The sequence below is a fragment of the Pelodiscus sinensis genome, chromosome 2, assembly GCF_052426305.1.
Source record: "Pelodiscus sinensis isolate ZL-2025 chromosome 2, ASM5242630v1, whole genome shotgun sequence".
Lineage (NCBI taxonomy): Eukaryota > Metazoa > Chordata > Testudines > Trionychidae > Pelodiscus > Pelodiscus sinensis.
The window spans coordinates 113,738,115-113,764,341 of NC_143053.1; positions in this window are offsets into that span (position 1 = coordinate 113,738,115).

Below are 26,227 nucleotides of genomic sequence, written 5' to 3' on the forward strand. Positions count from 1 at the left end.
AGCCTCATTTGCATATTACTCGTGTAAGAAACCGCGAGTGTAGACATAGCCCAGGAGTTTTATGTAAAAACTGATGGCAGGATTGCTCCATGAATCAGAGCTTTTAATTATTAACAGGTGTGTTGATTGTTTTGGAAAGGAAGGTGTGAACTTCTCCAGATAATCACTTGAAAGTTTGAACCTCCTTCTGCTCATTTCAAAGGGAATCCTGCATGACGTGGGAAAGCTGCAATTCTTCTCTATTAACATGATTTAATCTGATGTGTCTCAACTTTTATCTTTTTTGTTATACTACCATCAAACACATGATCTAATTTTAAGCTGATGTTCATGGAAAGCTAGTTCTCTTGTTTATGATGCTTCTTTAGGTTATGGGGACAGCTCTCACTCAACTATAAAACATTATGGACTAAATTTCATATTGATTTCAGTTCTGTGTGACACCATGGAAGAAAAAATGAAATCAGGATTTGGTCAAATGACCATTGTTGCTACTCTTTGAAAGAATGTTCACTTGTGGCCTCAAGTCCTAGGTAAAGTGTTAGAAGCAACAGAGGTGGAAATAAGTGAATTGGAGGGAAAGGCTTATCCAGATAGCTATGAAGAAACTGGTAAGTAATAGTAAATAATCATATGGAAGTTAGCTTGAAAGGTTCAAGACCGGTAATTGAACATATTTGCTTAGCTATTTATTTGAGTGCATCACAATATAAAAAAAATTAGATTATTTCTAATGATTTTAATGTGAAAGAGAATAAAGCTAAAGGTTAAATATATTCATTACAGCAGTCATTCTACTCAATCTTTCTCTAGCTTTCACAGATAAGAAATCCCCGTTGTGGTTTCTTATAAACAGATGTCACAATCTGGACCAATAAAATATATTGAATTAATAAAGATACTAGGATCTTTTTTCATGGAAAGAATCCAGGCTTTGGTTTTCTATTTTGAATGTGTTCAAGATGAAAAAGTTGAGTAATATATCAGTGAGAAGGTATGAAGAATAGGTTATGTTTATTACAGAAAACAACTGCATACGGACAGCCTAAAACTGATGTTACCCAATTATGGTGACTTAGCAGCAGGGCTTGAATGATTTTCTGAAGGGAAGAATATCTGGTGCTCCTTTTCAGTCCTTTGTTATCATTATTTTGGTCCTGATACCTATTCTTATCCTTGATGTGATTAATCCCATTGAGACTAGCTGGACTACTGATAGGTGTAAACTACTCAAGAAACTTGCAGTGGTGGCCCTTAACAAGTTAAATATGTCCCAAGAGTTACCATATCATGGTACTTGAGAGTTTGTGTGTTCCCTTTACAGTGAAAATACAGTGTGGCAAGTGTTGCCATATTCTAAATTGTGCATTAATGTGAATGTTTAATTGCCAGAAGTGTGGCTCAGCTACTTTACTTTTAAATTTCTATAATTTATTAAGTTAGAATTTGGAAGATACAGAGGAAAAACTAAGAAAAAACCTAGATTGTCAATCACTGGATTCTGTCAAAAACAGAAGTGATGTACTGCACACAGATAAGCTCAATCATGTCCTAATAGATTAACAGAAACTCCTTCAGGTGTGAATAAATTCTCAAATTTCATTTCTGAATCAAATGCTTATTCTCAGAATGAATGTCCAGACTTGAACTAGAAATAGGCCTTCTCTTCTCTAAACTAGTTTACTTTAAAAAGTCAACCTGGTTTATATGGAGTAAGTGAGCAATTTGAACAGATTTGCAATTATGAAAAATAAGGGGTAAGGCAGAAACCAATGTTCATGCTAGGGAAGATGCTTTGTGTCTGTGTGTGTGAGGCTAATAGGTAAATATTTGCTATCTCTGGTCTTCATTAAGTTTTGGGAGTATAATATCATCTGATTCTTCAAAATTCATTATTTTTCCACTGTCACTCTGATTGCAAATGACAGGATCTAAGTACCGCTCCATTTTTATCATCTCATACAACTTTTTGTGGCATGAAATATTGCCAACATTCTTTAATAAATGCTGTAAGTTATTCAACATAATTTGAAGAGTCAAGTAATTAATATTTCGGGGTGGGGCTGTTGGGAGAAAGATCAGGACAGAGGTGCTGAGAATATTTGGTTTCATTGTATCAGGACAACTATATTTGAAGGGTTAATCATCCAGTTATGTCTATATTTTTCTTCAAATGTAGTGAACAGAAAAAAGGGATTTTGAAAGTGGGTGGGGGAAGCTGCAAGGAGCTAAACCTGTAGGCATGCATAACTTCAGTACATATTGTCAACAGCTACGGCAGTGGAAGCGGCAAATGATGATCTGATTAGACCACTGATGTGGGCTTGATTTTACCACCTTTACTCCCAAAAGTAAGCTGAGTGAGTGTGGAGGAATGCTAGCCTCCTCTTCCATTTTAATTGGGGCCAGAGAGAACATGAGACTCACACTGTAGTCCTGCGGCTAGGATACTCACCTGCAATATGGAAGATGCCTGTTTCCTGTGTTAACGATAAGGTATGGGGAAGAGGGAGAACCTCAGCCAGGAACTCGCACATTGTGGGTGAGTACCCTAGACATTGGGCTAAACATTAGAAGGGAAGCACTCTTTCCCTTGTTTGTTTTTTTAGTGGAGTTAATTGGTCTTTGATCATTCCTACCAGACCTAGCCTTTCAGACAAGATTGTTTAGAAAATTTCTTACCTCAGACATTTAGTATTGAAATTAATCAGCTCTGAACATGGAAAGAAAGCTACATTAATTGAATGAATTACATTTGGGAAAATTATTCACTCATCTTTTCATATAGGGAAATATTATCTAGTACCAAAGTGAAGCCACCTCTGGGAAAGAACATGGCAGCTCCTTAACAGATGTTGTTTAAAAGAAATGAATTTGTGCTTGCAGCTCTTGCAAATCATTCTGAACAGTGCTATAGAACCAGAATTAAGGATCTGGGTACAAAAACAAAGGTTTGAGAAATAAACCTTAAGGTTGCTCTATACTGCCTCCTTCTTGTGCAAAAGCCTATGCAAATGAAGCATAGATTAGCATATTGCCACACTTCATTTGCATAATTAATTAGGGGCCATTTTTTAGCAAGAGGCATTTGCAGAAAAGGAGCTGTGTAGATGGCTCCTTTTTTAACAAAAAACCCTTCTTGCACAAGAGCTGTTCTTCCTCATTTTTTCAGGAAGAATGACTCTTGCGCAAGAGGGGATTTTTGTGCAAAAAGGAGCCATCTACACTGCTCCTTTTTTCACAAAAGCCTCTTGTGCAAAAATGGTCCCTAATTAATTATGCAAATGAAGTGTGGCAATATGCTAGTCCACACTTCATTTGCATAGGCTTTTGCGCAAGAAGGAAGCAGTATAGATGTAGCTACTTAGTGTGTTTCTACTCCCCAGCTGAAATATTGGCCCAATTTGCAAAAAAACCACGATGTCAGTGATTTTAGTAGAGCCAGAATTTCACTCCCTGATCCTTTATCTAAATCCAGCAACACAGCACTGTGTTAAATGAATGCTGATTCACAATATTGGCATTGATTTTTCTCTCTCTTCTCCCTTTTTGAAAACTGTTCTTCCTTATAACGTCCCATGAATTTGCTCCATAATATTAAAACTGTGTTTATTTCTATATCTTGCTCGAAAGCTGTTTAAGCAAACCATATATGATTACTTCCATCCACAGAGTCAAGTGGATTTGCCACAGAGCACTTGCCCATTAGCAGTCTATTTCTGAGTCTGCTTTAAAACATGCGTATGGTTATGCTCAGGTAAAAGCACACAAGGTCAGTTTGGCAGCGGAGAGGCAAGCACTTTAACATAAGGTTTTTCATTTTGTGCAAGCAGCTAATAAAAATGCCCACAGGTGTTGAGAATTATCCTTCTCCTGAAGATTTCTTTACAGTCTGAACCTAAACTAGGCAAAAGCTTTGGCACAGATATCTGGCACAATAATTAAAATGTTGTTTTGCAGGCTTAATGCTGAAACGTTGATTAACCACTTCTGTGCACAAAAACCAAGCTACTAGGAGACACATAATGATATATCAATTTTGTAGGTTTGCAACTGCTCGAGTTAACCTCCTGGCATTCCCTGTTATCTGAATAGATGCTCCTTGCTGCTGCTATGAGATGCACATTTTCCTTTGTAGTGAAAGTCCCAGTAAATCTGCAGGACAGCATCATTATCACATATTAATCCAAGTCCCTTTTATTCTATATCTTTCTTTGGCTGGGTTCCACTAAGGAATTTCAAATCCTGGAGGAGAAACCTTATTCTTCCATTCCTTCCCCTTTTGAACAGCCTTGCTGTACTGAATACTGCCTTCGTTTTGCAGCTGCTACACATCAAAGCCAGTGGCTGGTGCAGCAGGACATGCATTCACAAATAATGTCTGGCGATGAAAGGTGCCAGCATCAGTGATTTACCATAGTGGATTTTTCTATCTTATGTTATGTTATTCATATGGCACAAAAATGTTCTCATTAGAGCACTGTAGGATTTGGCTTTTCTTAGTCTCCATTGAGAGAGCAGTCCTATTGCAGAGTGAGGACTACAGGATTTAGCCATTTGTTAGTAGCATTCCATAAACCCTTTGTTTTCCTAACATGTTAAAAACTATGGCTTAATGCATTCATGCTGACATCAGTTATCAAGATTTGTGTGGTGTTGGCAGATGTTGAGTTTTCAGTTTCAGTGGAAAACCATTAAGAGGATTTGAGTCCATGTGAATTTCACAACATACACTGTTTATAATAGTGGTTACATGTGTTGGCTTCTGCTTTATTTATTACAAGATAATGCACGCTTGCATGCACACAATAGCAGCGATAAGAAATGTGATCTTCCTAACACCAAAATATTCTGCGGAGCCAGGCTGATTATGAAGTGATGATGGCTGAGGTTTCCATTTTTTTCAAAAATGACTAATAATTTGGGTGTACTTTTTTGGGTGGAGGGGAGGGCAACTTGAGACAGTTTTAAAGAAGGCTGATTTTCAGAAAGTCCTGAGCATCCATGCTTTAGCAGTTGGGCCCTTTGAAGAGGTCTTAAGCATGGTTCCTCTAAGCTGCACAACAGCACTGCCCCGCCTGCTCAGGGCCATGGCGCCATGCTGCTGCACAGCTTAGAGGGAACCTTGATCTCAAGTTGCCCACCCAATAATGGAGGCCATTGAGATCATTAACATTGTTCCATATCAATCCATTTCAGTTCTAATTTTCTGAAACATAAGACATGGGGAAACTGTTAGTATGTGGTGATATTGTTTGTCCATACTATGGTCTATCTTCATGTTTGTGTCCTCGCCTAGGTATTAGGTAATAGGCATATTAGAGTATTGACCTTCTAGGAATGTCTACATACAGTGAAGTTGACTTGCCAATGCCTACAGTGGCAAGATACCATATAACACAATCCATTTCAGCTAATGGAGAACAGCTCCATTTATTTTTCTTTCTTCTGTGTGCTGTACAGGTATAAATATTTGGGCTTTCTGCTACATGATGCTTTCTTGTCCATCACTTATAACAAATCTTGTTTCACACATTAAATGCAGATTTCCATTTTTAGAAATAGGAGTATATTCACAAACTGTACTAACATATGTTTGTTGGGTTTTACTTTATAGTGAAAGAAGAGTATCTACCAAAGACTTTGTCATTGGGATCTAATTATCAGCAAGTCATTATGAATAATCTAGGTGGTATTGATGCAGTGAAGAAGCTTTGGCTTCCTTGCTGTTTCCTGTTGGAGATTGCCAGAAATCAGACTAGCTGAATAATTGCTATAGAACAGTGTTTCTCAACCTTTTTTTTAATAAAGTACCCCCTTTTAAAAAAAATAGAAATAACTCAAGTATCTACAGTTTTCAGACACACTTTTTTTTATACCATTGCAACACCTTTGTTTAAACAACTTAATCATAGCTGGGTGCACGATGACATTTTTGGGTGTAAAAAGTACAAAAATAATAAAGCTCTGTAAAAATTAATACAAAAATTCAGTTTTCTCCAAATCTCAGTTGTGTAGAAGTACCCCCTTGACTTCTCTCGAGTACCCATAAGGGTACTAGTACCACTGGTTGAGAAACACTGCTATAGAATATAGTCTCCTCTCCTACAGCCTGCCCTGAATCTTTCATTGCTGTTGCTGCTGTTCATACACCGAAATTTCCAAATACCAAGTGAGCTGCGTTCTAGCAGTGCCTTTGAATGTAAGTTTCAGTGTGGTAGACAGATTTTTCAACCAGTTGCTTGTCTGTACATCATCTAGTGAATTATAGAAGGATAACTGGGGATGTTGCATTTCACACTAAAAAAAGAACAAATGGTCGGGTAGCACTTTATAAACTAACAAAACATGTAGATGGTATCATGTTTTTTAAGTATGGATAGGCATCCCAGGAAAATTTTGATCTACCTAGCATGTGTAACAGCAGCAGCATAGATGTGGTGGCATGGGCTAATGGGAAGTGTACATACACAGGATCCCTAGAGGTATTGTGCTCAGATTGCTGTGTGAAGTCTGTACTTCATCTACACTACTATTATACATATTAATGATAGCACGAGAAAGCCTACACATGCTACAATCACTCCTTGCAGTATAGACCTACCCTAAAGCATTTCATTTAAGGGAGAGAGGGGGAGGTTTGGGTCTAATCTCATGCTCAGGTTTCTGCTAAAGCACTATTTAATTTTTTTCACTGTTTTCACCTAATTGTTTCCAAACCAGGAAATTAAAATGTTCTCAATAGTCACATGCAAAATGACTCTTTTCACATGAACACCAACTTCATCCTTCAGTACATGAAACAATCGGACCCTAAATTTGCAGCAGCTGAAGCACAAGAAATCATTCACTCTCACACATGTGCCAAAGAAAAACAATCATTCACAAACCATTTAAGTAAAAAATAAATGATGAAATGTTAGGTAATTGTAATTTCATGAGCTACATGATCTTCTGATTATTACAAATGGGTAGATGGAAATCTGATTATTTACACTACTGACTTGTCCCAGTTGTATGCCATCTATTACAGTCAATTTTGTTTATAGCAAAACTTTCTTTTACAATAACATTTTAATATGGGGGGGGGGAGGAGTTTTGCATGAAAGAATTTCAATGTAAATAAACTTAGAGCTTTCTGCATTTGGAACTCTTGCTCTAGTATTTTAGGCCATAATTCTGAAAACACTTAAATACATGCTTAATTTTACCCATGTGACTCCAAATGGGCTACTCACCATGACTAAAGATAAGCTCTTCTGCCTAAGTGATTGCAAGATGAGGACCTTAGTACTTCAAGTGATTGGAGGGGGACATGTGAGGGGTGTGTGTGTGGATGGATAGATATATGCTTGACCCCTTTTAGTAAAATATTTCAGTATCTTATTGTTCTCTAGTACCATCATTCTGACTGTATAAATAGAGGTATGTATAACCATTTTGTCTATCTTACTGAGGCACAGGGAAAGAACGGGGGACTATGGTTCAAACACTTTAAAAAGTGGGAGGGCTATGCCCCCCACACACACACACACACGCTCTATTCCTGCCTTACTAGGAAGTGGCTGGGAGGGGTAGGAGAAAGGGATGGAGAAAGAATGAGCCGTGGTCAGGACCTCAGGGAAAAGGGGTCAAGCAAGGGGGTGGGGCAGTCACTGAGGTGCTGATGGTCCTCCCACTTATCAGGAGTTTCCTGTGCTCCTGCTGAGGGGCCATTTTCTACCATACTAAATAAATACACTGCAGTCCTCTACCAAACAAGCAAGCAAGCAAACAAAAAACAAAGAAAGACAGTAGCATTTTAAATCACATGCTGATATTTGTGATCAGCATTAAATATGTTGATCCCAGGAACACATATCAACTTCTGAGTTATAAAATGAATTGTCCATATTGCAAATTGAGCCCAATATGACTACAGAACACCCGGGTAGTGGTATGTGTGTGTATGTGTGTGGTGTTTTATTAGAATATACATTGCATCCATAATACCTTCTTCCCAGAAATGTAATTAGGTTTTTTTATGAACTGGTAAAATATAGTACATAAATGACTCGGGGGAGTTCCATATAGTCACATTTATTCCCACATGTCTCCCTGAATCATAAATGGTTGTCTTCCTCAGCAATGGATTAGGACAAATTGCATTAGGACATGATTGTGAATCTGATTAAGGTGGAACCATGATCAGGTTTTTTCTTTTGGGCAACCATGTTTTCTTATAACAACCAGAAGACGAAAAAGCCTTTGGCAAAATGTTTCAAAGGCATTTCTCATATGCACATAAAAGGCGTTTTCATGCTAATTCAAAAATTGGTCCACACCTATAATTTCTTTATATAGCCAAGACAAAGCTTTGGGCAAAATTTGCAGCAGTATATGTTTCAGATACGGACTTGTGGTTTCAGTAAAAGCTCGTAAAAAGGAATTTCCATGCATAATTTCCTTAAGGAGACGATTCTGAAGGCAAGCTGCAAGAGGCACATAAGATGAGGCACTGATTCCAAATCGGTTAAGTGAGAATAACAGTAAAAACAAAATCCTGAGTAGAAAACTGATTCAATATCCTGAATAAATACCATTTTAAAGACCTTGAATCCTGTGCAGTCCCTTAGCCCCTCCTGTTTTTGTTTTAGTATCTTATCCTGCCTAAGCAAATTCTATACCACATTTGACATAGAAGGAAAGTCTGAGGTCTCTTTATGGATGATTAGAGGTTCTAAATGTTTGGAAACCCTCTTGGCAAAACCTAGCATTAACTTTCCAACCTTGGGAAGATAAAAGGAACTTCATTTCAAATTTTGTATCCATAGATTCTCTTCTGAGTCTTTAAACTTCTTTACTATTCAATACACAATTTAAACTGGAAGAGGTTGGAAAAATCTGCCTTTAGGTGAATGCCCACAATTCATACCTTTAGTCTCAATTATTTGTATTGTGGTAGAGCCTAGAACTGCAGACAGAGATCAAGACCCCATTATAGCAGGCACTGTACAAACATGATAATGAAAAGACAGTCCCTGCCTCAAGGAGCTTATATTTAAAGTACAGTATAAGATGAGACAATAGGTAAATACAAGGTAGAAGAGAGAGAATGTAATATGTGGCAGTTACAGTACACAAGCTGCCCAACCACTATCAACTATTTTGTAGGCATAGCTATTTTTTTTTCTTAATAGATATTTAAAGAAGCATAATGTAGTGGCCTTGGTAATTTTTACAAGGATTTCTCTTTTTTTTTTTTTTTTTTGTAATGCCAAGATTAAATAGAATTTAATTTAAAATTAATTTGCTTTCAGTGCCTCCACTAGCTACTTTCCTGGCAAATATAAGCAAGAGTTTTGATCCTGCAGCTGTTGCTAGGACAGAAATACCAACTTAGCTGAAATAAAAAATTGATCTGAATCTTTCTCCACACTTTAAGATGTACCACTCTGAACTGAACCTTTGAAATTTGAAAACATCTAGCGATCATTTTAGTTGGCAACAGTTTATGGTTTCACCCAGATGCTGAAGGACTAACATGAGTTTGGCTGGAAGCAATAACTGGTGACCTGACAAGAGAATTCTCAACAGATTTCAGCCTGATAAACGCTGGATAAGTACATAAACAGACCATCAAACTTATTGCAGCTCACTATCACTACATGCAGCTCAAGTTCCATGTTTAGCAGTGATCTAACAAATACATTTAAAATTAAAACCTTTTCAATAGTCAGTCCCCCCTGCATCTCGGTAAGGAATCTTCTCCAATTTCCAGCTGGAACCAGGATCTAAAGAAAACATCTAGTGCATAGATGGACTTTAACTGGAACAATGGAGTTATCAAAAAATGTAAGAGTGTTCAGTTTGGAATGTAAATCTGAAATTAAACAAACAAAAACCCAGATTTCCTCTTTGCCACCCTGCATTATAGTGTCCATTCCATGGGGTAAGTTGGCTAGCTAGGCCAATTAACTGCCCAGACTGCACCTGGAGGTGGAACCAGGGAGCAGGGTGTGGATTAAATGAGACTCAGATGACCAGGAATAGGCCTATAAGGCCCAGGTGTTGAGAGGTGAAGGAGGCTGCTGAGAAAGTCTTCAGGAAGGCAGGCAGCAGTTAGTCAGTAAATCCATCTATCTATCCCTGGGAAGAGGGACTTGGTTTGGAGCTGGTACTCCCAGAAAAGGGCAGGGGAGACCAGCAAGAGTAGGAAAACAATTAAGAGAAGGAGTGGTGAAGGCTGAGAAGGTGAAGCCCAAGACTGCTCAGTGGAGGGTTGTTACACTGGAATCCAGGGAAGAGGGTGGGCACAGGTTCCCGTATGGCCACTGAAGAAAAGGCAGTGCAGGAAAAAATCCCATGGAATGATTTTCATACAGGGACTTCGGGTAACCAAACAAGGGGGAAGCACAGATGGTGGCCTGGCAAGATGACTTGAGTCATTCAGAGGATGCTGTAGTTCCTGATATGAGGTGGCTCTGTGTGGTGAGAGGACAATGGGAGATCCCCAGACTAAACATCAAGAGGCTATGTCTACGCTACAAGGTTTTTGTGCAAAAAACAATGGAGCGTCCACACCTCAAGCACGTTTTTGTGCAAAAAATATATATATATATATATATATATATATATATATATATATATATATATATATATATACAGGAAATTGACAGGACAGAGGGCTTTTGCCGGTAGAGTTATTCCTCTCCCCACAAGGAATAACTTCTTTTTGTGCTAAAGTTCTCACTCAAAAAGTCACGTGTGGCCACTCTGCAAGGGTTTCTTGTGCAAAAAGAGCCTATCAGAAAAAGCACAGGTGCTCTGATGGCCATTCTGTGAATGGTCATCAGAGCTTTCTGCTGCAAGAGCATCCATGCAGTGTGCACGCTCTCTTGTGCAAAAGCACATCACTTTTGTGATGCACTTTGAGATCTGGACGTGCTCTTGCGCAAGAAGTTTTTGTTGAAGATCTCTTCCACAAAAAGCTTCTTGCGCAAAAACTCTGCAGTGTAGACAAAGCCTGTAATGAATGTACGCCCTGACACACCCCAAAAGAATCCACCAAAATAAGAACAATGAAAAAATCAAAAATTGACAAACTGAATGGTCATCATTGGTGTAGAGTTCAGACAGAAGGCCTCAGAGATATTAGCAGAAGTTCCTCATTCAAACATGACTGAAGCTGATGGGGGAAGTTCAGGCAAATAAGACAGGAAGCAAATCAAATGGGAGGAAAATAGTAGGGTATGCCTGTAGCTTCCACATGATCTTGCTTATTCATCAGAGTTTGTCTTAGGCTTATTTATCCAGTCTGTAGTTATTTCTTCGCATTTCTCTAGAAACCAACATACATCTTTTTATGAAAACGTGAGAGTCAGAAATTCACAAAATACCTTACTTAAAAAATCATGCCAGGAGTCACCTTGGTCAGTACAGCTTATCATAACAAACAATGTATTTGGCATACTTAGGCCATTTGTTCAGTTAATGAATCGTCCATATTGTGCAGTGGTCCCCAACCTTTAGAGGCTTCCGGGCACCTGGGGGAGGGGCCACTCACGCGCCGGGTGCCCAGGGGGTGGGGCCGCGCGTCCTGGGGCACGCCGGGGGCGGGGATGCCCTTGCACCCGGCGCCGACATGTGCCCCGGGGCCGGGGCTGCCTGAGTGCCTTGTGCCATGGGCCCGGGGCCGGCGCCGCCACCCGAGCAGCATGCCTGGGGCCGGCACCGGTGCCACGCGCCCGCATGTCCCATGGGGCTGGGGCCGCCAGAGCGCTGTGCACCAGGCACCGGTGAGTGTCACAGGCCTGGGGCTGGCGCCTCCAGTGCGCCGCGCGCCGGGGGCGGGGCCAGCCCACGTTGTTGGTGGGCGCACACAAATGCCCCGCCGGGCGCCATGGCGCCCGCGGGCACCGCGTTGGGGATCACTGATATAGTGGATGTATTATTTAATGTGTTTCCTATATGAAGTGATTTATGCAAGCTAGAGATAGTTTGGAAATACTTTATTTTGTTCCATTGAAAAATTTCATTAAAAATAACAGCATGTTTGTTGTAGTCAAAAGTTTTCATCAGAAGTTTTTGGGTTTTCATCAAAATCAAAAACTTACCTCCTCCTCCAAAACCTTTTCAGTTTTCAAGTGCTAAAAACGTGTGTGGGAGCTCTTAGTAAACTTTTCTTGAATATAGGACATCTGCTGTAGAAACTTCTATTTGCACAAAAGCCATTTTTATCCCTCCCCAACATTGTTGTGAATGAAAAATTACACTCACGTCTTGAGCAAACAAACTGTGTCTGGATTGCTCCCAAATGCTTTGCTTTAAATATTCCATGGAGGATTCAATATTCAAGCAATCTGGTTACTTAAATCGCATACTATTGTTGTTGTTCCCAGAATGGATAATGACCCAATTTTTATAATCTGTTTCCATTTCTGCCTGAAACAATCTTTTTCACAAAATAAATTTCATTTCATGATTGACTTTTTAGCTGAAATTAATTTCCTGTCTGCTGATATTCATGTGAACAAACTTTGCTTACATTAATATTTGTAAGTAGCAAGTTAAAAGAGGTGAGATGATGAAGCAAAATTTGGGTTGAGAATATTTTTTCCACTGTTTCTCCATCTCTGTTCAATTCCCTGACCAGTAATGCAAGAGCTCCCTTTTTCTTCCCTCCTCACAGAGGTAAAATAAGTCACCAGCCTTATAGAAGGCAATGAAAATCCAGAACTCAATAGTTGTTGTATAGTAGTTGAAAAACTGGACTTCTGGTTGTAATTATTTGAGGTCCTGCTATCACGTTAGCACTTAGTGAGGGATGCAGCATGTATTTATTTATTTCATGATCTCAATTAATTCTGTGACTATTGGAGTGTGTGACGGACCGGGCCGTGTCTGGGCACAGCTGAGGGCATCCGCTCAGGGCGAATTGCTCAACTTCGGGGCTCCTTACAGCCCCAGACTGGTGACCTCCCCAAACAGGCCACAAACCAGTCCCACAGAGTGCTCCAGCCGCCTGCCTGAAGCCTCACGAGCAAAACCCCTCCGACACCCCAGCAATATCCGTGCCCCAGATGGCCCTGGGCCTCATACACAGGTGGGGGGTCCTAGCACTCAATCCCACCTACCCCGAACAAGTCCTGTCCGGTTCCAAGAAACCAGCCACAGATCCCTGGTCAATTTACCCTCTGGACCTTACCCACAAATCACGCTGGGCCAATCCTTTAGCATCTAACAACTAAAGGTTTATTATTACAATAAAGAAAAGCATGAGAGTAAGGTTGTTAAAGGAATAGTATGTTACATCCACCGAATCTCCCAGTTCTCGATGCAGGCTCTAGCAGAGATGTCACAGCTGCTGGTTTAAAAGTTCTTGTTGCACATCCTAGGATCAGGATGGGTTCACAGGTCTTCCGGGCTCTTCGATCCCTGCAATGCTGCCTCTGGGATGAAGTGCTGAGCTGAGAACCAAATGGAGTCCCCCACATGGCCTCTTTATACATCCTTCCTGGCCTCTCCTTGGCCGCAGCCGGTCACCTGGCCGTCATCCTCTCTCTGATGCAGCTCTTAGGCCTCTGCCCTCCTGCTTTAGGTGTGTCCTTGGCCCATCAAGTGCCATTGTCCCATAGGGCCTCACTAATTAGCATGTCCATAGGTCAGGCTCTGCCCAATGCTCAACCACATTCAGAGAAATATTCAGTTTCCACACAGATTACAGATTCTTACCTACTCACACAGACATTATACACTCACATAAATAGCGTACACAGGATCAGCAGACAGTAAGCTTCTATTCAATACCTCACATGGCCCCATTCTATACCATTCTTGGGGCCAACACCCCCACCTATGGGTGCATCAGTGATCTGGCTGCTCCCCTCAAGATCCAATAACGTGACAGAGTGACAGTACAGAAATCCAGCACATAGGATGCTAGATCCTCAGCTTATATAAAACTTTGTTAAAGCTAATGGAGATGTTCTGACTTCAATCTGATTTGAGGATCTCACCCAGGAAAGGTTAGGAATGGCAAGGCCAGGACGCTCATTTCAGTCTTATTCCGCTTTGAATTATACTGGATATATCTCTGCAATGGCAAGTTATGTGGGAGTACTGGAAAGAGACCTGCTTTTCCAGGGTAATTTGACTGACTCCAGGGGCTTCTGTTACAACAATGCAAAAATTTCCTTCTGCTCATTTGACAATATTGACTCCAATCCATCATTATGATTACTTTTAAAAACATTTGAGCCCACATTTCTTCTGCTTTCCAGCTATGCAACAGTAGTACAGTGCACCACAGGTCATAATAAGCTACGCAACTTGAGCTATGCTAATTGCATAGCTTAAGTCAAAATAGCTTATTTTGACTTTTGGTGCAATCTACACAGCAGTTATTTTTTATATTAGTCCCCTGACTTCCCTTAATCCTCATGAAACGAGGTTTACAGAAGTTAGAGCAAGAATTCTATTATTTCGAATTTGGGCTTGCTGTGTAGACCCGCACTACATTATTTCAGAATAACTGATGTTATTCCAAAATAACGCTGCTGTATAGACATAGCCCTAGTGTGGACCAGACTGATAATATGAGTGATTACAATAATGGTAGCACAATGGATCATATTGTTTTATGTCTACACATTGTTATGAGCAGTGGGATTTTCAGATTGTATAATTGTGGGATAAGGTTTCTTCAGAATGTGTGTAGGACTCTAAAAATCCCTCAGTGTTCTTATCCCTGTATGGTGTAGATACTTGCTACAATGACAGAGGGGGTGTCTCCATTGTACCATAGTAAAAACACTCTCTTAAGAAGTGATAGCAAGGTCAATGGAATAATAGCCATGTTTGTACCAGGATAGGTCAACTTAAATATGTGTCTCAGGGTGTGGACCCAAACCAAAAATCACTCAGCTAACCTGAACAGCTCACCCCACAGAGATTTTTAGCCCCCAAAAATTCAAGAGCCACAGACTCTATTTTGCATTTTACTAGTGCGGTCTTTGTTTTAGTTTTTCATGGAAAATGCTCAGCTACTGAAGGACTGGGAGGCACTATAAAACCTTTAGATAGGGTAACATTTTCAGAAATTTCCACTGTTTTTCTAAGTGACTTTGGTCATCTCACAAGGAAATTTGTGGGCTTACCGAGGTGGTATGGAAAAGCACGGTAGAGAATGTGTGACTTATAAAGCATTATAACGGGTTACACTCTAATTGCCCCACGTGGACCCAATGGGCTAGTAATTCATATGGATGCAATCCCATTTCAAGCACAATGCAATCCCATTTATGTTAATATGAACTAGATGCCTTTTAGTTTGCTAGCGCAGTTTACATGTGGCAGTTAGACTACAATTTTTTTAGAGCACTCTACAGTTCATACCCTCATAGTCCAGATTGTGACATTGTGAACACAGACTCTAAGTCATACCTGTGACCTGTGAAGTGACTTAACCATCAGACCATCCCTTCCAAAAATGGTCTTTTCTCACTTGGAGTACTTGTATGCCATATTAAAATACTGGATGCTGGCCAAAATACAGGGCAAACGAATTTTCAAAACTATTTTATTGCATCATTGGTTTATTATGCATGATGCTGTTGCATTATGTGTCATGATTCAGAGACCCATGTCTTTAGTCATAATGTGGGAAAACACAGAAGCAGTTGGAGAGTAATTCCTCATGCCATTCTGCCACGGCGATATGTTCTGCTATGATTTAGGAAACTACAGGCAGTGGGAAAGGTTCCTTTTGAAAGTATTTTAAATGTCAAATATAAGATTCATTTCTGTACTGCTTTAATCCAAATGTCAGAGTTTTGAAGTGAACTATCAATCTGTCCAGAACTTCCTGAGTTTTGCCTGTCCAAATGACTATCCCTCAAATGATTTCTGCTAATGGGAAGAGGAGCTTCATTTCTCTGTGCAATCATGCACAACTACCTTCTTAGAAAAGTTGCTAGAGTGCCTCCTAATTTGATCACGTGTAGTCAGTTGGAAGTGGTCTAGGGGAATTGTGGTCTGGCCAGGACAACTGACAGGGGGGCAAATGGGGGCAACTACCCTGGGCCCAGAGCTCCCAGTCACTGCACTGGCAGTGACCAGCGCTCTGGCCCTTTAAATCGCTATTGGAGCCCGGTGAAGCACACTCTTGGCAGCATCGAAGCCCTTCTGCCCAAACTCAGGCCCCTTCTGGGGACACAGAGTAATCCCTCCCCCCACCTTGCACAGGGACCCAGTGAGGCTATTGATTCTATTAGGTCAGGCACTTGGGGCAGAGTAAGCTAGTATGCTTGGGATCTAGAGATTCAGAGGTCTCATCTTGTGGGAGCGGGTCTCATCTTGTGGGTTTAAAGAAATGTCCCACACAGTACAATAGTCCGAATTCTCAGTGACTAGGTGAAAAGCCAAGAGTCTACATGGGAAAGGAAACCATTGGAGGAATGGGATGAAATCTGTGGGATCTGGGAAGGTTTTTTTTCCCAGAAATTTGTAGCTTTTACAGCCTGAGGGGATTAGTGTGATTATCTAGTCTGACCTCCGTAACACAGGTAATGGGATTTCGCTCTATTACTGCTTCAAGTGAAACAGCAATGGTTGAACTAGAGTAATCTTTAAAAAAATCCAATTTTGATTAAAAAATCATGAGTGATGGAAATCCACAACAACCTTTGGTAAGTCACTGCAATGGCTAATTACCTTCATTGTTAAAAAGTGCACCTTATTTCTAGACTCAACTTGTCTAATTTCAACTTCCAGGCATTCAATTTAGTTATGTCTTTCTCTGGTAAACGAAGAATCCTCTGATATAAAATTTTTGTTACCCATAGACTTGTACTTGGACCATGATCAAATCACCCCTTAACCATCTATTTCATAAACTAACTAGATTAAGCTCCGAAAGTCCTTACCAGAATTGAATATTGACCCATCAAAGTGATAATACCACATGGTGAGGGCAGGTTACACTCACTCACTCTCTTCCCATCCCATGAATAAGCCTGGTCATGTAAACTTTCAATGTTTTTGCTACTCTTTTCTATCTTTTGCCTCCCAGAACAAACTTCTTTCTGTTCCCAATAGTGTTTGTTTCCTGTTTCCCAAGAGTCATGTATGCTGGGGCATTCATGTATGTTCTATTTCTAAAACAGAATCCAAGTGGGGATATTTGTAGAAGATTTATTTAAGAAGCAGCTTTAAGACTTCTAAACAGGTCCCCATTCATTCCCAGAGAGGTTCCATCTAACTTACATGATCCTCTTCTCCATTCCACATATTGGGTCCAGGTGTACACTGCATGTGCTTTTCTGCCTTCATCTTCTTTAGCATGTACTTAGGATATCAGCTGCAAATATCTCCCCAATGACAGCATCTCCAATAGCAGTAATGGACACTTTTATTTTATTTTGGTTTTAAATCAGGGTTTATTTCAATTTATCTTAAATTTGTTTAGGAGTTGGCTTTGGCTATATTGAAAATAGGAATGTCTATCTAGGGGTTTCCACTGTTTTAATCAGTTTGGTTTCTAAACTAAATTAAGCCTAGACAATTTCAGAATTATGATTAAAATACTGAACAAGAGCAACGCTTGTGAAACATGATAGGATCACAGCACAAATTAGTGCAGCGAGAAACCAGGGGTATGTCTAGACTACATGCCTCTGCTGACTGAGGCATGTAAATTAGACATACTGACATAGTCAATGAAGTGGGGATTTAAATATCTCCTGCTTCATTAGAATAAAAATGGCCGCCACATTGTGCCGGCTCAGCTGTTTGCCGGCACAAAGTAGCAGTCAAGACAGGGATCAGTCGGCAAGGAAAGCCTTTGCTGACAGATCCTGTAACTCTCACTGCACGAGGCATAAGGGATCGGTTGGCAAAGGCTTTCCTTGCTGACCAATCCCTGTCTTGACTGCTGCTTTGTGCCGACAAACAGCTGAGCTGGCACAACACAGTGGCCATTTTTATTCTAATGAAATGGGGGATATTTAAATCCCCACTTCATTGACTATGTCGGTATGTCTAATTTACATGCCTCGGTCAGCAGAGGCATGTAGTCTAGACATACCCCAGGAGATAGTAACCTAAATAGAGAGCTATATTAGACTATAGAATTTTCTCAAAAGAAGGGAAAGGAAATCTTGTTTCTGTTGGATAGTACCATCTCCAAGAAAATATACTGTAGTGAACAATTTTACACTGGCAGGGGATGAACCAATACCTTAGGTATTTTCCAATAACTAATGTCTATCATTCCCTAATTAATGTTAGTAAAAATAATAATGAAAGGTTTCCAACAGCCTCAGCCTTTTGAAATAGTAAAGCAGAATGCCCACACAAGGGATATATATAGGGGTAAGAAGGAAGAGAGGGATAGGAATACTAGCGGTTAGAAAGTTTCACCTTGATTTGATCAGGACTGTGTTGCATGAGTGAATAGTATTACTCAATTTTTATTCAGTGCATACACCTTTGCTTTATGAGACATCTACCATTTTAACAAGTTTCAGGGTGAACTCCTGGTCCTGTTGAACTTTATGGCAACGCTCCAACTGACCTCAATAGGGGATGTCTCACTGAGTGTCGATTCAAGTGGTGATATTTCTAAAACAGAATCCCTGTGGGGATATTTGCTCAGGATGATACTTTTGCAAACTTAAGATCAAAGAACTGCTTTTGGAACGGACTGTACTTGAGGTACTGTTTTGGTTTGGTTTGGTTGGTTGGTTTATTTGTGGGGGAAAAAATGATTTTCTTTCCCATTCTTTTGATATAAGATGTATAAAAATGAATGGATGACTTAACATGCCTGCAGAAATCTCTTGTTTTATCTTACAATTAAGGACTCTTGCTAATATATACATTAACTTAAAAAAACAAAACAAAGATAATCCAACAGTGGTCAGAGGTAAGTAAACACAATAGAATGTTCTGTGCTGGGCTAAAATTGTTCTAGTTTAGAATCCTGTTTAATATTTTAGTGCCTAACTTGGTTTTAGTAAGAGAGACAGGTAACTAAATATAGTTTTAATAGCATATGCACTGCTTCCTTACTGGCAGAGATGTTGTGCATATTCCAATATTCCATGTTGGTCAACAGCAATCCAGTCTTGTAGCATGTGTGATCCTGGCAGGGACAGATGAGATGAAAATGTATATTATTAACAGAGTGCTGTACTTGAAACCAGCTCATCCATCAGGAAATTAATTCAAGCATTAATTTCCACTACATACATCTGACGAGTGGGTCTTTGCCCACGAAAGCTTATGCTCCAACACTTCGGTTAGTCTGTAAGGTGCCACAGGACTCCTCGCTGCTTTTGCAGATTCAGACTAACATGGCTACCCCTCTGATACTCGACACCATGCAAGGCACTGCATTTAGCCTTATGGAGTGGAAATCTATCAACCTCATGAAGAAACATGCACAAGTACAAACAAATACACACAATAGCAGATCTAAAGGTAGCAATCCTGCAGCAAAAAAACTTCAAGACCAGACTTCAAAGAGAAACTACTGTGCTACAGTTCATCTTCAAGTTTTTACACAATCAACTCAGGATTAAACAAAGACTGTGAATGGCTCGCTAACTACAAAAGCAGCTTCTCCTCTCTTGGTATTCACACCTCCTGATCAGCTACTAGAAGTGGGCCTCATCCTCCCTAATTGGATCCACCTATTCATCTCTAGCCTGATTCTGGCCTGCATATTTATACCTGCCTCTGGAAATTTCCACTACATGCATCTGACGAAGTGAGTCTTTGCCCACGAAAGCTTATGCTCCAACACTTCGGTTAGTCTATAAGGTACCACAGGACTCCTTGCCGCTTTTGCAATTCAAGCAGTAGTTAAAGACATACTTTTTAAAAGATCATTGGATAAGGATGATTCCATTCTTCCCTCTGTTTCCTTTTCTTCTTTTCATTCATTCATTAGTGGGGGAGGGGAGGGAGAGAAGATGGATTAAAGAGAAATTCTGCCATAGGGAAAAGTAAACAAAACTCCAAAATAAAGGCAACAAAGGGTCCAATCCAGTCCGCCTTACTCACATGAGTACTCCCACTGACTTCAGTCAGTCCGTTTATATGAGTAAAGGCTACTCATATGAGAGAGGGTCCATAGAGAGTAATGTAGTACATGACAAGAAGCAAAGCAGCCAATTTGCCTCTTCTAACAGACAGAGTAATCAATTGCAATTAAGAGAAGTAGTAGACTATTAAAGTACCCTTGTCACCAGTTGTCATCTTATGGATCAATTCACACCTCCATCACAATAACATCAACCCTTCAAGTGCTCTAGTGACCCTGAATCCCTACAATGCTAGGAGGATTAGGGCAAGGATAATGTACTGGAAAGGTGCTAAAAAAGTGGTGGAGTTAGGAGATGGGTTTCCCCATTGCTAGAAGGCAAAAGGAAACTTTCTACCTGGATCCTGTCATGAGCTTCACATGTCTAGGAACTCACTGACTTCAGCAGAAGTCAGGATCATGGTCTTAGTTTGTCTGATTCTATTTCCTCAAACAGAGTCTTTCCTGGAAGAGGCAGTTGTTATTTACAAGACTTAAATTTCAGAGACATAGTCTTATTTGTCTGTTTCAGACAAAACATCAAGGAGTCCAGTGGCAACGTAAAGATGAGCAATGTTATAATGGCATAAACTTTTGTGAGTTGAAGTGAATTCATTGTTAACCTTTCAGGTGCCACCAGACTCATTGGGCATGATTTTCCGGAAAAGATTTCCATTAAAAGCATTTTCGGAACAGAACATCTAGATTGGCACGGACGCTTTTCCGCAAAAGCACTTTTTGCGGAAAAGCATCCGTGCCAATCTAGACGTGCTTTTCCGCAAAAAAGCCCCAATCGCCATTTTCGCAATTGGGGCTTTTTTGTGGAAAACAAATCTGAGCTGTCTACCCTGGCCCTTTTGCGCAAAAGCTTTGCACAAAAGGGACTTTTTCCTGAATGGGAGCAGAATAGTATTTCCGCAAGAAGCACTCATTTCTTACAGTAGGAAGTCAGTGCTTTTGCAGAAATTCAAGCGGCCAGTGTAGACAGCTGGCAAGTTTTTCCGGAAAAGCGGCTGATTTTCTGGAAAAACTTGCCAGTCTAGACACAGCCATTGGTGTTTTAGAAGTGGTAGCTAGGCTTCTTTATTTACTACCTGTATATTGACTGATCAGTGGGGAATCTCAACTTCTCTATAATCTGCATTTTGTAGTGACAACTGCTGTGTTTATCATTATATTTTTTGCATAATTCCTTTTAGTGTGTTTAAATATAACAAGTAAATAAAATTTGCTTGCAACCACTTTGCCAACCTACAAATATTTTAAGAACCAATAATTCTGCATCTAATTAGGACAGTGTGAAATTAATTTGTCATACCTGTGCTATGGCATAAAATGCAACATACACTTGTATCGTCTTGTGTGTGCTATTTATTATTTGTTCTGAAATAGCACCTAGGTGAGACCAATATCTTTTCTAAAATCAGACTATACTAATCATTCTATTTCGGTTTCCTATTGTGGTGAATATGGTTTCTTTGCCTGCATCAACTCTAAGCAGACATGTTCCTAACGCGAGTTTAAAAAATAAAATGCATTTAGCTTAATAACAAAGTGACCTGAATGTTTGTGAAAACTACCAGATTAGCAAGATACTTTCCTGATGGGCAGCAGTAGTACATAATCCATATTATTCCATCACTGTGGTCAAGCCAAACTATCTTGTTAGTGTTTATGCAGCCTAACTCTTTATTCATTCTTTGCCATTTCTGCTTGAGCCTACAAACAAAGGTACCTAATGTCACTTTCTGATGGGATCTTCTGTGGTGAATCATTTCAACTTATATACATTTTAACTAGAACAATCCATTTCACATCAGTTACAAAATGGACAAAGGAGCATGCTGACTTTTGCCATAACTAAAGGAAAACCTGTGACCTAGCAGTGGAAGGCTATGAACCTTCCAATTCCCTAAAGTTTTTCTGTGTTCTAAGAATAATATTTAGGGGAAAACTTTGCCTTCTAATAAGGCTTAGTTCCATATCATTGGGAGTTGTGTATGTAATTATGTATTGTAACTGCACTGACATCAATTCATTGTGAATGTGTTACATATGTCAAGGGGAGTTGCATGGGTAAAATACAACAACTAAGGCTCCATGGCTGTATAGCACTACTATAGTCTTCAGGCAATTTTCAAAATATATACTTTTGTATCGATTTCAGATATATATCATCCTTAGTCATAGATGGTGTGAGCTACACCTTTATGGCTACAATATATTGGGATATAAAAGTATCTTCTATGTGGAAAACTTAGATGAAGAATAATAAGGCATTTTAAAAAATATATGTGTCTTTGACTTCCTATTATTTAGTTCATTCTTTTGTGCTCAACAGATTGTCTAGGCCAACTAAGAAGAGCGTGAACACTGTTGTCTCTTAGGTTCCCTTGCTTTGAAGTAGCAAATAGCTAATATATGCATACATGTGGAGACTGTTTTAACTCATGCGTCACGCCACAATAATTGATTCATTGGTTTTCAAAAACAAAACAAAACAAAAAGCTCTCCCCTTGTCCAGCTGCAGCGGGCAAGAGCTGGAACATATGCCCCTATGAAAGAAGGGGTGTGGTAGGTAAACCCTCCTCAGACGAACAAAACAAAGCAAGCCCAATGTTCTTGTCAAAGCGTGGAATGACTTAAACACTCTATTGTATAAAATATGAATAAATCACCATTGTGGAGCACAGTGTGAGGGGATCCTCTGTGTTGTCGATTAGCCACATGATTAACCAGATTACACGGGAAGCGGCCAAGGTAAATAAGGGAACCCTTCTGTCACTTCCTCTCTGGGGCCTGCTATACAAGGTGCCTGGGAGACTGCCCTATTGTCCTGAATCGAAAGGAAAATGGGAGTGGAGGGGGAATGGGAGGAAGTAGGAGACGTTTATGCCACGGTTGTTGATGATATGTATCTCAAGGGGAACAGTGTGAAAATATCTTTCTGGTCAATTTACATGTCAGCATTGTTCCTTCTTACCACACAACACTGAAACGAATTTATTTGTCTTAAGCTCCCCATCTTCTTGGCCTGCCTGAAAACACAGACACACGTGAGCATTAAAAGTGTCTTAAAATCTGCCTGCCTGTTACCATGGCTTCCATCTTCATGGATTTCTCTCCCCACTACAGTCCGACCCTTATGAACTGGCCCTGATTATGAACAGGGCTTTAGGGGCTGCAGCCCAGGACCCTGTGCTAAGAGTGGCACTGATTTGTCTCCTGGGACTCCATTGTGGAGCATGTTGGTTGGGGCTCTCTACTTGTTGTCCCTCTCATGCTCAAAAGAAGGGCACTAATCACCTTTCCCTGTGTCTTTTTATTAATTGCCCTCTGCAATTCATTGTAATGAGGTGTCACGGATCCCTCCTGTTCATGGAGCATGCTGTTCTTTTTGTTCTAGGTGGGCTTGAGCCTCAGCCCAGGATTCAAACAGATCTGACAGGAGATGGAACCAACTCTCACCACTATACTGCCTGCAGGTGGGATGTACTTCAGGACAGAACACTATTCTTCTGCCTCCTCACTTAAGAGGAAGGGGAAGAGTGGCTGTATGTGTAAATTCCACATGGTGGTTCCCTTCAGGCCGGGTGAGTTGACGAAGAGGAAAGGTATCTTCTAAGCTTCTTCCTAACGATCTGCTGGCTATTAAAGAGGTGCTGAAGAAGGGCATAGTGAGTGCATAGTGGGAATGAACAGGTGAGCTGATTTGATGGTGAGGTGGTTAATTTTTTATAGAGTGACTGACTTTTTTTCCCTCTTCTGATTGATTTATTGGCTAATTGAGGAGAATTGATTGGGAAAGGCTGTGAGAATTGAAGAATATAAGGCTTTCCAAAATGTAAATATATGAGTGTTTATTTCTTCCCCAGTTAGCTCTCCTAAGTCCAATGAGTAACACGTGTAGGTGCGGCAATCATTGGCTCTTCCTCTGGCATCCCACTCGGCCATTTCCTTGTTCGTCTGCAAATTGGTGGGCCTAATACCAGGTGCATATTTAAATGTTCTCCTTGTAAGCACTGCCTGAAATGTTCATACCTGGAAGTTTGTAAATGTTTCTGGCTTTTCTGATGCTGTGTTTCACCTCATAAACTTGTGAGTTTGTGGGTAGACATCCCTTGTCACTAATCATTATGATAACAGATTATAAAGGTACTTTGGTGCCTAAAATTCCAGAATAGGTGCAAAATGGGATTTTTTTTTTTTCAAAAACTCCCAAGCAGGTTAAGCATCTGATACCCGTAAATGTTAATGGGAGTTAGATTCCTAATACACTGAGATCCTTACTGCAAATGACAAGAACAACTTTCTGCATCTCTAGGCACAGAAACATTTATAAACCTGTCCCCTGGTCATTCAGTATTTGGGGGCAGATCCCATCTTCTTTCTTGTTCTGCATTTGTACAATGTCTAGCATAATGTACTGCTGATCCAGGAGACTTTACCTCAACACTAATGATCAACTATTAATATTTATAGAGCACCTTGAATGTGCTAAAGATATAGCATCTTTGTGGATATTCTTATGATCTCCAAAATCCTCAGAAGATCCCCTCTGAGGAAGAGACATAATAATAGTCCCATTTTATAGATTAGAAATCCAGACACAGTCAAGCTTAATATATTATTGTTACCATCTGGAGTGACCTTCAGGAAGATTCTTTCCTTTTTCCCAAGGAAAGTTGTTTGTAGCAGTTAGGGAGAAACCTTGCTCAGTAATTCTTCTGCATTATGGGAAATAAGCAATGAAGTTCCCAAAGGGTCAGCATAGTTATTGGAGCTCAGAGTTGTAATGTTATAGGAATTTCCCTGCTGCTATGACACAACCCTAGAGAGTGCTAGAGACTGCTTTGACTTGACAAGAACCCTTAATTGTCCCTTTTCCTAAGCCTTTCTGACATACACATACAACGTGATCCACCTTATTTTTATCACTGTTAGCTAAAATGGTACTGCATCTACAATGGGGACAGAATACCCAGAGTCATCATTAGCTGCACAGAAAACTTTGAAGGAAATAAATGGGTAGGTATTTGTAACCAGATATGAGGGAGTCCTTTATTTTTCAAATCTAGTTCCAGTAATATTTCTTGCCATCATTTTGTGATTTTTTTTTTGGAATTTTAAATTCTTAAAGGGAAATTTATTAAGATACTTGAGCTGAGCAAATGTTTCTAAGTGAATAATTGACATGACCAGGGCCAATCATCAGGGAGGGGAACAGGAAGGCCATTTGGCCTGGGCTTCAAGTTCAAAAAGGGCCTCAAATATAAACATGTTAATTTTTTAGGCATTTGAGAAGTTTCACAATTTGTTTTTATGCTTATCCCTATCGGACCAAAATGTGACACACTTTCTAACTTAGAGCTGCAAATTAGAAGCGTGATTTGGTAAAAGATTAATTTTTTGTCAAAGTAAAGTTTTAAAAATGTTCATCAATATTAGTAAAAATATATTGGTCCTGATTGCACAAGATTAACATGTCCTCTCAGATCAGCCGATTATATAAACAAGCCACTGCTAGTGACTGGTGCTGGATCAGTGTCATCGTTTTTTATTTTTATTATAGCTAGGGGCCTCAAAAGCTGGAAGTGGCTTGGGCCTCTCTGGACCTCTGAGAGGGTGTGGCATGACAACGATAATAGGCTACTATAATTCATGCCGGGACTAGCAGAGATAAGTCTATGGAATCAAGGAGGTGAAATAACTCCTTGCAGTGTTCTGTGCTGAGAGGGAGTTGATACATGAATGTTACTGGCCCAACATATAGAATTCTAGAAAATGTTGTGCTTCATTTTATTCTGCAAGAACTTACAAGTGATCTATTGTAGACAGCATAACTCTAGAAAATTTGTTCTACAAGATGCATTGCTAGCTCACACGTTGGCAGTTAAATTTGCACTGTATGTGTGCCAGAGATGTCCTAAGTGGCACTAAAGCTGACAGAGTACAAGCGAGAGCTGACAGCTTAGCTCCAGTTACAGCTGAGGAAAGGGCCCTGCCTCTAAGGCTACATCTATACTGCTTCCTTCTTGCCCAAAAGCCTATGTAAATGAAGCATGGATTAAAATATTGCCACACTTCTTTTGCATAATTAATTAGGGGCCATTTTTGCACAAGAGGAAAAAATAAGGAAGAACGGCTCTTCCGCAAGAGGGG